General features: G+C 45.4%; 1 protein-coding gene and 1 non-coding gene across 7 annotated transcripts in view; both read right to left on the reverse strand.

Moving 5' to 3' along the window:
- DGLUCY (D-glutamate cyclase) overlaps positions 1 to 14,109 on the reverse strand; it is a 105,635-nt gene that overhangs the window by 80,085 nt on the left and 11,441 nt on the right. The window lies entirely within an intron of this gene.
- On the reverse strand, positions 12,763 to 12,893 carry LOC120364180 (small nucleolar RNA SNORA11). The gene has a single exon (XR_005579522.1). It is a non-coding gene; the product is annotated as a small nucleolar RNA SNORA11 (small nucleolar RNA).

Genomic DNA, 14,109 nt, shown 5'->3' on the forward strand with positions numbered 1-14,109 from the left:
TGTCACCCAGGCTGGAGTGAGCTCAGGTGCAAACTCAGCTGCAACCTGTGCCTCCCTTCAACTAATTCTCCTGCCTTAGCCTCCCAAGTAGCTGGAACTACAGCCACACTCCACCAAGTCCGGCTAATTTTTGTATTTTTAGTAGAGACAGGGATTCACCATGTTGGCCAGGCTGGTCTTGAACTCCTGGTCTCAAGTGAGCTAAGCACCTCAGCCTCCCAAAGTGCTGGGATTATAGGCATGAGCTACCATGCCCAGCTTGATAACTCTTCTTTTTCTATAACACACTCAAAAAAGTTGGAGAACCCTACAATAACAGGCAAACTTGGCCATCACGACCAGCATTAAGATCCTTGATAGTACTATCCACTGGTGAAAATTTTGACAAGACCCGAAAGTTTCCTGAGCCTCATGAAATCCTAGAGGATTCACATCTGATCCTCAACAATGGGCTAGCCAGGAGAGGGCAGAAAGAGAGCTTGAGTCTAACCACTGCTGTTCTAATTACAACACCCAGGTGTTGTGGGCGCTTTACTTGGCATTGTCTAGGTTGCTACTCATTTCAAAAGACGGCAGATCTGCTGGGTAGAGGTGTGGCAGCACAGATTACTCTGTTTATCAGACCCTTGACTTTCACAAATTATTTTCTTGTTTGTTTGTTTCTGAGACAGAGTCTTGCTCTGTCGCCCAGGCTGGAGTGCAGTGACAGGATCTTGGCTCACTGCAACCTTCACCTCCCGGGTTCAAACAATTTTCCCGCCTCAGCCTCCCCAGTAGCTGGGATTACAGGCACTCGCCATCATGTCCAGCTAATTTTTCTATTTTTGTAGAAACGGGGTTTCACCATGTTGGCCAGGCTGGTCTCAAACTCCTGACCTCAGGTAACCCACCTGCCTCGGCCTCCCAAAATTCTGGGATTACAGGCATGAGCCACCACAAACGGCCCATAAGTTATTTTCTTTAGATAATCACTGAAGCGTCACTACATTGTAGGAAACAACAAAATGCCATTGAGACGTAGATTTTTCAAGATAGTTTAAATTAAACCGGCAAACTTTTTCCGTAAGGTTTGTGAACTAAGAATAGGTTTTACATTTTTAGAGTTGTGAAGAAGGAGGAGGAGGAGGAGGAGGAGGAAAAGGAAAAGGAAAAACAACAGTATTATGAAAGAAAAACAAAATCTTGGACCCTGCTTCACTCTGCCAAAAAGAAAAAAATGAAGCCGAAAACCGAGTCACGCATGAATCTGTCTTTCCTTTTCTTCCTAAGCAGACAGCAGCAGATAAAAGGTTAAAGATCTCTGCAGGTAGCTAGTCTATGTTCACCTTATCTTATGTAAAGTGCTGATTACTATTCTCCTACCTGCTTCCTTTCTCTTGCAACATGTGGACTGTCATATGACCACACCCTCTCCCTTCCCCCTCTATCCAGCTTTTCCCCTTTAAATCCTGAAGTCCTCAAAATCATCTTTGGAGAAAAACACAGACCCATCTCCTGGGGTTGTCCTTAACCTTGGCAAAATAAACTTCTGAAGTGATTGAGACCTGTCTCAGGTACTTTTTAATTTACAGTGTGATGGTTAACTTTATGTGTCACCTTGATTGTATCACAGGGTGCACAGACATTTGGTTAAACTTTGTTTTTTTTTGAGACAGTCTCACTCTGTTGCCCAGGCTGGAGTGCAGTGGCATGATATCGGCTTACTGCAACCTCTGTCTCCCAGATTCAAGCGATTCTCCTGCCTCAGCCTCCTCAGTAGCTAGGATTATGGGCATGAGCCACTACATCCAGCTAATTTTTGCATTTTTAGTAAGAGAAGGGGTTTCACCATGTTGGCCAGGCTTGTCTCGAACTCCTGACCTCAAGTGATCCACCTGCCTCGGCTTCCCAAAGTGCTGGGGTTACAGGCATAAGCCACCGCACCCAGCCTGGTTAAATATTATTTCTGGGTATGTCTGTGAGTGTGTTTGGGGGTGAAATTAGCATTTGAATCCAGGGACTGAGTAAGGAAGATTCCCACCCTTACTGATGGCAGCGGCCATCATGCCGTCCTTGGAGGACTTGAAGAGAACAAGAAGGTGGAGGAAGGGAGCATTTGCTCTCTGCCTGGCTGGCCGAGCTGGGCCTTTTCCTGTCCTTGGACTGGGATTTGCCCCCTCAGCACTCCTGGTCCTCAGGCCTTTGGACTCAGGCTGGAATTTAGTCCTTATCTCCAGTTTGCAGATGGAAGATCTGGAACTTCTCAGCCTCCATAATCCTGTGAGCCAATTCTTTATAATAAATCTCTTTATCTATATGTGTATCTCCTATTGGTTCTGTTTTTCTGGAGAACAATGACTAATAGAAACAGAAATGTACGTGTCCCAGAAACCTAACATATTTAAAATATCTGGTTCTTTTCCTAAAAGTTTGTTGAGCAGGAGCTCAGGAGCTGATTGTTGATTTAGCTCATGGTCTCAAAGGCCAATATAACTTAGATTCACGCACCATCTGATATGGTCTGGCTCTGTGTCCCCATCCAAATCTTATCTCCAATTGTAATTTCCATCATCCCTCTGTGATGATGGAGGGACCATGTGTGAGGTGACTGGATCATGGGGGCAGTTTCCTCCATGCTGGTCTCGTGATAGTGAGTGAATTCTCATGAGATCTAATGGCTTAAAAGTGTGACATATCCCTCCTCCCCTTTGCTCACTCTCTCCTGCTGCCTCATGAAGAAGGTGTGCTTGCATCTCCTTCGCCTTCTGCCCCAATTTTAAGTTTCCTGAGGCCTCCCGAGCCATTTGGAACTGGGAATTAAACCTCCTTCCTTTATAAGTTACTCAGTGTCCAGTATTTCTTTATAGCAGTTTGAGAATGGTCTGATACTCCATCAGAACACAAATCCTCACATGCCACTGATGTGTTACCAAGTGAGCAGCTACCACAGATCCACTACTTCTCCATAGGCAGGGGACACTACCTTAGTGCCCAGAATGTTTATCTGGATCAATGAAAACCCTTAGGACCAGAAGAAGACAAAGGCAGGATCAAACAGGAAAGTGGCAGCTCGTGAGTCTAGATGTAAAAATTCTAAATAGAGTGTAAGGTCTTTTAGGCTGCCTGACTGAGCCACGGACTGCATGGTAACCTCTATGACCTTCACCTATACCTCCAGATGAGTTCCTGGAACTAGAAAGTCTGAGGTAACTAGAAAACCACAAAAGGAGAAGAATGACCAACCCCTGTGGTGTCTAATTAACTTTGAGACATTCTTCTATTGTTCCTTATTCCTGCCTCAACTGATAAGGCAACTGGACTTTGTAACCACTCTTGCTCAACTGATGGGTCAACCTTGTTACTCCAGATCCTACAACCCCCTCCCAGCTTGCAAAAACCGCCCTGAACTGTAACTTCTCTAACTTTCCACTGCCTACCCCAAACCTATAAAACCAAGTCCTATCCCACCTCCCTCCGCTGACTCTTTTCAGACTCAGTCCGCCTGCACCCGGGTGAATAAACAGCCATGTTACTCATACAAAACCTGTTTGTGGGAGGGGGGTTCTCTTCATTCAGAGTGTGTGTGTAACACAAAGAATTAGCAAACCGAATCTGGCAGTGTCTTTTGGGGGCTCAGAAAATGATAGTCCAAAGTTTGGTACTTTGTCATGCTGAGTAGTTTGAACTGAAGGACATTGGAGGGGGCTCTAAAGCAAGATGTCTGACCTTTTTCTGTCCCCATCTATCCTGTTCCCCTCTCCCCCAAGGCAGGCCATAGAAACTAGAATTCCTCTTCCCTAAGGCAGGTCATAGAAACTAGAACCCCCTTCTCTCAAAGCCAGTCATAAGACCTAAAAATATTACTCTAACTTTCCCTTGCAATTCTGTGCAAGAGCTGGCCATAAAGAAATTCTGTACCTTTTCTGATAGTAAATCATAAAACCTTTATTCCAAAAGAGGTCCTATTCTACTCTCCAGGTAAAAGAATGTGACACAGAGAGACCAAGAAGAATCTACACAGGGCCAGGCATGGTAGCTCATGCCTGTAATCATAGCAATTTGGGAGGCTGGAGCAAAAGAACCCCTGAGGCAAGAGTTCAAGAACAGCCTGGACAACACAGTGACACCATGTCTCTATGGAAAAAAAGTATCTGGACAGACAGGTTCTGCTGGACCTTCTCTTTCCATCAGTCTATGAGCATTAGATCACTCTCTTTTGTCCAATCACATTTCTACACAGCTGGCCATTTTTCAGCGAACCTAAGCATAAAAATAGAGTTTTCCCTGAAGCTTAGGATCTGCACTTCTTTTCTTCTTTCTTTCTTTTTTTTTGAGATGAAGTTTCACTCTTGTTGCCCAGACTGGAGTGCAATGGCACGATCTTGGCTCACTGCAACCTCCACCTCCTGGGTTCAAGCGATTCTCCTGCCTCAGCCTCCCAAGTTGCTGGGATTGACAGGCATGCACCACCACACCCAGCTAGTTTTGTATTTTTAGTAGAGACAGGGCTTTTCCATGTTGGTCAGGCTGATCTCAAACTCCTGACCTCAGGTGATCCGCCTGCCTCAGCCTCCCAAAGTGCTGGGATTACAGGTTGAGCCACCATGCCCAGCCTTTTTTATTTTTTATTTTTTGCTTCAAAAAGCTTTATTTCCATTTGGTCTAAGGCTTGTTAGGGTAGTTAGAAAGCTGCCTAGTGGTTGGAAAGAGAGGCTTAGGCAGAAGCCCTGCTACTTTGCAAGGGGCCCTTCAGAAGTTGCTGGGCTCAGGAGGCTCTTAGTTGTGCTTGAGAGTGAACCTTTCAAAGAGATACTCACCCAGCCCAGATTCCGGACAGGCGTAGTAGCTCACACCTGTAATCCTAGCACTTTGGGAGGCCAAGGCAAGTGGATCTCAAGACCAGCCTGGGCAACATGGCAAAACCCCATCTTTCCTAAAAATACAAAAATTTGGCAGGTGTGATGGCACACACCTGTAGTCCCAGCTTCTCTGGAGGCTGAGGCATGAGAGTCGCTTGAACCCAAGAAGCTAAGGTTGCAGTGAGCCGAGATCAAACCACTGCACTCTAGCCTGGGTGACAGAGTAAGACTCTATCTCAGGGAAAAAAAAAAAGCAGTGTAATTTTGAATGATACCATCTATAATAGGATAAATAAATATCAAATATCCAGAAATAAATATAAAAAAAAAAAACATGTGAAAACCATTTATGGAAAATATGGCAAAACTTTACTGAAAGATATTAAAGAACAACTAATAAATGGAGAGATAGTATGTTCATGATAGAAAGACGTAATGTTGTAAATACATCTGTTCTCCCTAAATTGTATATTCTAGGCAATTCCAATCAAAATCCCAACAGGTTTTTAAAAAGGAACTGATCTGATCACACTAATTCCAAAACTTACAGGGAAGAGCCGAGTACCAAAAAACAACAAATCACTTTTAAACAAGAGCAACAGACAGGGTGTGTGTTGGGGTTGGGGGCTTGTCTTCTACCAGATATCAAGACATAGAAAACCATGGTAATTAAGATGGAGTGAAAGAGCTCCCACAACTCAACCCAAAAAACAAATGAATAGCCCAATTAAATGGGCAAAGGACTTGAATGGCCCTTTCTCCAAAGAAGCTGTACAAATAGCCGCTGAGCACATGAAAAGACACTCAACCTCATTACGGAACTGCAAATCAAAACCACAGTGAGATGCCACTTGACATACACTAGGATGGCCATCATCAAAGACAAAAGCAAAATTAGAAAAGAAGTATCGGTGAGGACGTGGAGTAATTGAAACCCTTGTACATTGCTGGTGTGATTATAAAATGGTGTAGCCTTCTGTGAAAACAGTATGGCAGTTCCACAAAAAACTAACATTGAGCTACAGGCAGTGGCTCATGACTGTAATCCCAGCACTTTTGGAGGCTGAGATGGGAGGACTGCTTGAGGCCAGGAGGTTGAGACTATCCTGGAAAACATAGTAAGACCTCATCTCTACAAAAAATATATATAATTTTAAAAAATTAAACATTGAGCTATCATATAATCTAGCAATTCCACTTCTAGTATATACCCAAAAGAATGGGAAGCAGAGATTCGAACAGATATTTGTACACCAATGTTCATAGCAGTATTATCCACAATAGCCACTGATGGATGACTAGATAAACAAATTCGGTATATACAGACAATGGAATATTGAGCAAATGCTCAGCCATTAAAAAGAATAAAATTATTCTTCTTCTTCTTCTTTTTTTTTTTTTTCTTTTGATAAGGAGTCTTGTCATCCAGCCTGGAGTGCAGTAGCAAGATCTCAGCTCACTGCAACCTCTGCCTCCTGGGTTCAAGTGATTCTCCTGCCTCAGCCTCCCATGGAGCTGGGATTACAGATGCCTACACCATGGCCAGCTAATTTTTGTATTTTTAGCAGAGATGGGGTTTCACCACGTTAGCCAGGCTGGCCTCGAACTCCTGACCTCAAGTGATCTGCCCATCCTGGTTTTTCAAAGTGCTGGTATTAAGGCATGAGCCACCACACCTGACCTAAAAAGAATGAAATTCTGATATATGCCATAACATGGATGTACACTGGAGACATGAAAGACATAAGTAAAAGAAACTAAGTCAGGCATGGTGGCTCACACCTGTAATCCCAGCAATTTGGGAGACCAAAGCGGGCAGAGACCAGCCTGTCCAACATGGAGAAACCCTGTCTCTACTAAAAATACAAAATTAGCTAGGTGTGGTGGCGCATGTCTGTAGTCCCAGCTACTTGGGAGGCTAAGACATGAGAATCGCTTGAACCCAGGAGGCAAAGGTTGTAGTGAGCTGAGATTGTGCCACTGCACTCCAGCCTGGGCAACAAGAGTGAAACTCCGTCCCCCCGCACCAAAAAAAAGTAAAATTGGAAGCTGATTATCAGTAATAAAAATCAAATCCAGGTAGATCAAATACTTAAATATAAAATATTAAATACTTAAATATGAAGGACAAAATTGGAAACTTTTAGAGGATAATAGAAAAGAATATCTCAAGTTGGGAAAGTTTTCCTAGAGAAGATAAATTTGACATCAATATTAAGAACTTCTGTTCAAAAGTCACCATAAATAAAATGCAAAAGCATTCCCAATCTGCAAGTAGATATATGAACATATAACATTGGGAAAGGCATAATATTTCATGCCTATAATCCTAGCATTTTGGGAGGCGAAGGCAGGAGGATCACTTGAGGCTAGGAGTCCAATATCAAACTTGGCTGGGCGTGGTGGTGCATGTCTGTAATCCCACCTACTTGGGAGGCTGAGGCAGGAGGTTCACTTGAGCCTGGGAGATTGAGGCTGCAGTGAGCCACGTTCTTGCCCCTGCACTCCAGCCTGAGCGACAAAGCGTGATCCTGTCTCAAAAGGTAAAAACGTAAACTGATATGGAATCATCATCACCCAGATTATATAAAGAACTCTTATGAATCAATAAGAAAAAGACCACCCATTCATTAAAATTGGGGGAAAGATATAAACAGGCATTTACAATAGAGAAAAAACAATTGGTTTATAAACACAAAAATATTATCCACTGTTAGCTGGGCGTGGTGGTGCACATCTGTGGTCCCGACTACTTGGGAGGCTGAGGTGGTAAGATGGCTTGGGCCCAGGAGGTTGAGGTTGCATGAGCTGTGACTGCACCATTGCACTCCAGCCTGGGTGACAGAATGAGACCCTGTCTCCAGTAAAAATAAATAAGAAAAGAGTCTTCACTTCAATAGCAATTAAATACATGCAAATTATAACCATAATGAGACACAGGCCACACTTGTGGGGTTGACAAGAATTAAAATGGACGAGAATGAGGTCAACCAAAACACTATCACTGACGTGTAGTGCAAGGGTTGATTGTTACAAACTACTTTGGGGGAAAAAATTAGCATTATTCCTTAGAGTGGAAGCACCTTTAAACCTAGTAATTCCATTCTTAGTTATACAATCTAAAGAATACATGCAATGTGGGAAAATCACACAACATAATACTACACAGTGGTTAAAAAATAAACTACAGCTACCTGCATCAACACAGATGAAGCTCAAAACATCATGCTGAATACAAGTCACAGAAATACAGCATTTTTTAATTGCTAATTTTAAAACAAATTTTTTTAATTTTTAATTTTTAAGATGGGGTTTCACCATGTTGGTCAGGCTGGTCTTGAACTCCCGACCTCAGGTGATCCGCCCACCTTGGCCCCCAAAGTGCTTGGATTACAGGCGTGAGCCACCACACCCAGCCTAATTGCTAATTTTGTAGTGATGGGGAGGTTGCCCAGGATTGAACTCCCAGGCTTCAGCAACCCTCCCACCCCAGCCTCTCAAAGTGCTGGGATTACAGGTGTGAGTCACCATGCCTGGCTAGCATATTTTATATACGGCATTAAAATAGGCTTCTGGGCTTTGCAAAACCAAACCATCTACAACTTAGGGGTTTAAGGGTATGTGTGTATAGGAAAACTATAAAGAAAAGCATGGGATAATGAACACAGAAGTCTGTAGTTTCCCTTGGGTGGAGACAGGAGGGCACATGACTAGAAGGAAGCACATATAGAAGCTTCTAAGAAACTGACTCTGATCTATTTCTTAACTTGGATCGTAGGGACACAGTTGTTTACTATTCTTTAAGTTGAACATATGGCTTATATGTATATAGATTTCACAATTTTAAAAAACGTAAAAGAAAAGATAAAAAGTGTGTAGATGATGGCTAAGGATGCAGGAATAGAACTAGGTCCCCTGAAGCTTGAAGCAGAGGCTAGGTGGACTGTCAGGCTTCTGACCCACTGGAGAATGCAAACTGAGAACCTGCTCAGAGGCCCAGCCCCTCAACATTTGATTTTGTCTCCCTAGCATTTTTTTTCCTTTCAGAAACTGTCTTTCCCCCAACCCAGAGGGGCTGCCAATCACGTGGCCTTAACTGTCCCATCAATAGTGAATGCCATGTGACTCAGGCCGACTAACTAGAGTATTTCCACTCATCTGACCTTAGTGGTTACTTAATACAGGGGGTGAGCAGAGGTCCCCAGTGAGCCCACTCAGAGCCCTCCCTGTGTCTTCTGTTGGAACAACTCAGGAAGTAGTGGATTGCTAGATGTAAATGCACTGCAGGACTAGAGCTCCATGAAAATTGGCCTGAAAAACCCACTGAAACCAGTAGAAAGGAAAGCAGAAAGAAGGGCTGGGGAGTCACAGGGAGCAAAGTGGGGGTGAGAAACAAAGTCCTTATCCTGTCATTTAGGTGCCTTGATCCAGCCTTTCCTGCTTCCTAGTTATATAAGCTAATACAACCCACTTTCTGTATCTTCCTTTTATTTTTTTATTTTATTTTATTTGGTTTGAGACAGTCTCACTCTGTCACACAGGCAGGAGAGCAGTGGCGTGATCATTCTAACCTCCATGTCTAGGCTCAAGTGGTCCTCCCACTTCAGCCTTCCAAGTAGCTAAGATTACAGCCACATGCCACCACCCCCATGTCTGGCTAATATTTTCGTGATTTCTTTTTTTGGGGGGGGGTAGAGATGAGGTTTCTCCATGTTGCCCAGGCTGGTCTCGAACTCCTGGGCTCAAGCAGTCTACCCGCCTGAGCCTCCCAAAGTGCTGGGATTGCAGGTGTGAGCCAGTGGGCCCAGCCTGGATCTTTCTTAACATCAATTGCAAGCAAGTGTCTTAAGTAACTCAGAATTCTGAACCAGGAGCAGGGTTTTGCAAATAAAAGGCCCTGATATCTGGAATGTGCTGTGCTGAGGTGGGTGTAAGGCGTGGTTTCCCTTCCTGACTCAGGAGTGAGCAATACCTATCACGTGGTGCAAGATAGCCAAACCCTCTCCTGTTGAGCCCTGTGAGTCAGACCACATGTTCAATGAGGCTGGAAATTTGTAAAACTTGTTAAGAAAAAAAAACCCAGGTGCCTGGGGTATCCTGCCCCTTCTTCAGCCTTAGTAAGTTCTGAGAAAAAGATGGATTTTTTTCTGAGACAGAGTTTTGCTTTTGTTGCCCAGGCTGGAGTGCAATGGCATGATCTTGGCTCACCGTAACCTCTGCCTCCTGGGTTCAAGTGGTTCTCTTGCCTCAGCCTCCCGAGTAGCTGGGATTACAGGCATGCGCCACCATGCCTGGCTACTTTGGTATTTTTAGTAGAGATGGGGTTTCTCCATGCTGGTCAGGCTGGTCTCGAACTCCTGACTGCAGGTGATCTGCCCGTTTCAGCCTTCTGAAGAGCTGGGATTACAGGCATAAGCCACCAGGCCTGGCGTGAGAAAAAGATGCACTTTGGTCCCAACTGACCTTTCAGAAAGCAGGGAAGGAGAAAAGAAAGACATGAGTTTCTCTTTCTGTGGCAAGTAATTCAACTGAGCTGAGAACCAGAAAATCATATTTCAGGATTGCAAAAGTCAGATTCCCTGCCTCAGGCTAGGTGCGAGGCAAAGGCTGGGAGACGGACGACACGGTGTGAGGGACAGAAACCTGGAGAAGCAGTTTCCCCTGGCTCCCCACAAGCTGGTCCTGCCCTGTACTCCCTGCCTGGCCAAACTGCAAACAGCCTGAAGCCAGGGGCCAGACAGGCCGGCCTCATCCCTCTAGCCCAGGCCCAGTGTGTTGGGGTGGAGGCCAGAAGGCTGCAGTCTGAAGGAAGGCTCGGGGAGAAGTGGGTAGGGGAGACAGGTGTAGTGAGGATGAGCTCCAGATTCCAGAGCATGACTTGACGCGTTTCCAGCTCCAGTTGGCAGCTCACAGAGTTATCAGAAAATGGACGAAGGTCCTGGAATGGTGGCTCACACCTGTAATCCCAGCACTTGGAAAGGCTGAGGCAGGAGGATTGCTTGAGACCAGGAGTTCAAGACCCGCCTAGACAACATGGCAAGACCCTGTCACTACAGAATATTTAAAAATTAGCCAGGCATGGTGGCACATGCCTGTGGTCCTAGCTACTCAGGAGGCTGAGGTGGGAGGATAGCTTGAGACTGGGAGGTTGAGGCTATAGTGAACCATAGTTATGCACTGCACTTCAGCATGGGTGACAGCGAGAGATTATAACTCAAAAAAAAGAAAAAGAAAAAGAAAATAGACCATCCAGAAACTGCCCATGAGCTGTAGACTTGTCACCAGAGACACTCAATCCTGTCCAGTAAACCAAGCATGGGGGTGCTCGGCTACAAAGGCCAGCCCCAGACCTCTGCCTTCATGTCTGCAAATCCTGCAGCAGTATGCTCAAATATACAGTTTCTGGAAGGGCAGTCTCTCTGATGCCACTCATGGAAGGCAATGGGCAAGAGAGCCTCTTCCAGAGAGAAGATTACAGGCACCACCCCTGGATGTGAGGAACCATATCCTTCAGGAGATACAAAGTGACTTTTTGTGTGGCCATGGTGGTTCATGCCTGTAATCCCAGCACTTTGGGAGGCCGAAGACGGCAGATCACTTGAGGATCAGGAGTACGAGACCTGCCTGGCCAACATGGTATAAAACCCGGTCTCTAACAGAAATACAAAAATTAGCCAGGTGTGGTAGTGCACACCTGTAATCCCAGCTACTCGGGAAGCACAAGATCCCTTGAACCTGGGAGGCAGAGGTTGCAGTGAGTAGAGATCATGCCAGTGCAATCCAGCCTGGGTGACAGGCTGAGACTCGGTCTCAAAAGAAAAAAAAAAAAAAAAAAAAAAAAGGCCGGGTGCAGTGGCTCACGCCTGTAATCCCAGCACTTTGGGAGACCAAGGCAAGTGGATCACGAGGTCAAGACATTGAGACCATCCTGGCCAATACAGTGAAATCCCATCTCTACTAAAAATATAAAAACTTAGCCAAGCGTGGTGGTGCACACCTGTAATCCCAGCTACTCGAGTGGCTGAGGCAGGAGAATCACTTGAATCCAGGGGGCAGAGGTTGCAGTGAGCTGAGATTTCACCATTGCACTCCAGCCTGGGCGACAGAGCAAGACAACATCTTGAGGGGAAAAAAATAAAAAAGAGTAGTATCGGCCGGGCGCAGTGGCTCAAGCCTGTAATCCCAGCACTTTGGGAGGCCGAGGCGGGTGGATCACGAGGTCAAGAGATCGAGACCATCCCGGTCAACATAGTGAAACCCTGTCTCTACTAAAAATACAAAAATTAGCTGGGCATGGTGGCGCGTGCCTGTAATCCCAGCTACTCAGGAGGCTGAGGCAGGAGAATTGCCTGAACCCAGGAGGCGGAGGTTGCGGTGAGCCGAGATCGTGCCATTGCACTCCAGCCTGGGTAACAAGAGCGAAACTCTGTCTCAAAAAAAAAAAAAAAAAAAAGAGTAGTATCAAGGCCTGACTGAGAAGAATGTACACAGGCCAGCTTTGCATGGATGTGGGTAGCCTGTACCACACTGGGGTGGTGCATTTCTGAAACTGTTTATGTGGAAAAGGGGTGGAGTGCAGTGGCTATTTATTTCTGCCCTACAGGGGGTAGAATTATGTCCCCCAAAAGTCCTAACCCTCACCCCGTATCTGTGAATATGACTTTATTTGGAAAACAGGTCTTTGCAGATACAATTAAGTGAAAAAATCTTGAGATGAGATTATTATGGATTAATTGAGTGGACCCTAAAACCAGTAACACATTTTTTTGTGTGGTCAAGATGGGGTCTTGCTATATTGCCCAGGCTTCTGTCAAACTCCTGGGCTCAAACAATTCTCCGGCCTCGGCCTCCCAAAGTGCTGGGATTACAGGCCTGAGCCACCACACCCAACCTGACACATGTTCTGTTTATTTTATTTTCTTTCATGTGTAGGGCATTTGTTTGTAGGGAGTTCACACAAGCTCTGTGTCCCTTGTTGCAATGACGCCAGATTCCTGTTGGGTGTGCTGTAAACAGAGGAGGCATTCTTCAGGCCCCCTGCTCTGAGCACACCCCAACACCCGTAATTGTAAGAAGAGAAGGCACAGATATTACAGGAGAAACACAGAAGGGGCCTCCTGTGAAGATGGAGGCAGAGACTATTCCCTAGAGGTACCAGAGGGAATATGGTCCCCCTGAAACACTGACCAGGAACTCCTGCCCCCAGAGCTGTGAGATAAGAGATTTCTGTTGGTTTTAGCCACCAAGTAAGCTGGGATTCGTTGTGGCAGCCCTAAGAAACCATTACATGCTCAGCAAATTGGAAGAGTGTCCCTCACTACCCGGTGGGGCTGTCAGTCGCTATCTCAGACCTAGGTGACAATCAAAATAGCTCATCCTCCTTAGCACAATGTTTGGTTTGGGGATGGTCACATGAGCCAAGCTAGGCAACCAGAGTTATCCTTTGATTTTTTTCATTTTTTGTTTTTTTGAGACTGAGTCTTGCTCTGTCACCAGGCTGGAGAGCAGTGGCAAGATCTCGGCTCACTGTAGCCTCCACCTCCTGGGTTCAAGCAATTCTCCTGACTCAGCCTTCTGAGTAGCCCATGCCCAGCTGATTTTTGTATTTTTAGTAGAGACAGGGTTTCACCATGTTGACCACGCTGGTCTCAAACTGCTGACCTCAGGTGATCTGCCTGCCTTGGCCTCCCAAAGTGCTGGGATTACAGGCATGAGCCACCATGCCCGGCCTTATCCTTTGAATTTGTATAGCTGTTAAGAAAGAAGTATTGCTCGCCTCTGAAATTGCTAGATGCAGGGACATTGTGAGCATAGGCTGCCAGTGGTCTTTTGTCACCGCACAGAGAGAGTTGGACCAAGAAGGAAACCAACAGAGAAGAAAGCAGAGAACCAAGGGTACAAAGGCGAGACTTCATGCTGTCACCCCTGGCCCTACAAGCAAGCATACCTAAACCCAGATCTCTCTCTGGATAAACAGCTTCACCTAAATAGACATCTCTCTCTGGACTTTTCTGCCAGTCAATTCCCCTTTTTTGCTCAAATCCATTTGAGACAGGATCTCAGCCATTCCAGAGGTCAGATTCTGCAGCAGGTGCATCTCAAGTACAGCAGGTAAAAAATCTCAACAGAACAAACAGTGAAGGCTTCTCTAAAACATGCCGATTTGCTTCTGTTCAACCACAGAATCAGAGTGAGTTACAACCAAACCCTGTGTAACAGGACAGTTTCCTTAGCCCTGGGAAATAGCCTTCCACCAGCCCTTTCTTCTGGC

Source organism: Saimiri boliviensis, chromosome 2 (genome assembly GCF_048565385.1).
Source record: "Saimiri boliviensis isolate mSaiBol1 chromosome 2, mSaiBol1.pri, whole genome shotgun sequence".
In the NCBI taxonomy this organism is placed as follows: Eukaryota; Metazoa; Chordata; class Mammalia; order Primates; family Cebidae; genus Saimiri; species Saimiri boliviensis.